The 440-nt window shown below is 47.3% G+C and overlaps 1 non-coding gene across 1 annotated transcript; it reads right to left on the bottom strand.

Moving 5' to 3' along the window:
- TRNAF-GAA (transfer RNA phenylalanine (anticodon GAA)) lies at positions 1–73 on the bottom strand. The gene has a single exon. It is a non-coding gene; the product is annotated as a tRNA-Phe (tRNA).
- Positions 74–440: the final 367 nt, after the last annotated feature.

The raw sequence follows: 440 nt of genomic DNA on the forward strand, positions 1-440 counted from the left end.
TGCTGAAGCCTGGGATTGAACCAGGGACCTTTAGATCTTCAGTCTAATGCTCTCCCAGCTGAGCTACTTCAGCTCTGCTGAGACTTAAGCTTTCCCAAAATCTATTGGAACACAATAAAATTTCAGACTTTTACTGTTCAAAACAGTTTGCCCAACACTCCTCCAAGAACTATGGAATGGTTTGGGTTGGAAGGGACCTTTAAGATCACCTCATTTCACTCCCTGCCAGGGGCAGGGACACTTCTCACTGTCCCAGGTTGATCCAAGCCTCATCTAACCTGGTCTTGGACCCTTCCAGGGATGGGGCAGCCACAGCTTCTCCGAGCAATCCATTCCAGTGTTGGAATGGTGTGATTGACCACATAACAAAGCAAGAGAAGAACAAATATCAGGAAAACCCAAGCCAGGAGCAGCCTCTCCCTACAAATCAGAGGTTTTCT

Source organism: Cinclus cinclus, chromosome 1 (genome assembly GCF_963662255.1).
Source record: "Cinclus cinclus chromosome 1, bCinCin1.1, whole genome shotgun sequence".
Lineage (NCBI taxonomy): Eukaryota > Metazoa > Chordata > Aves > Passeriformes > Cinclidae > Cinclus > Cinclus cinclus.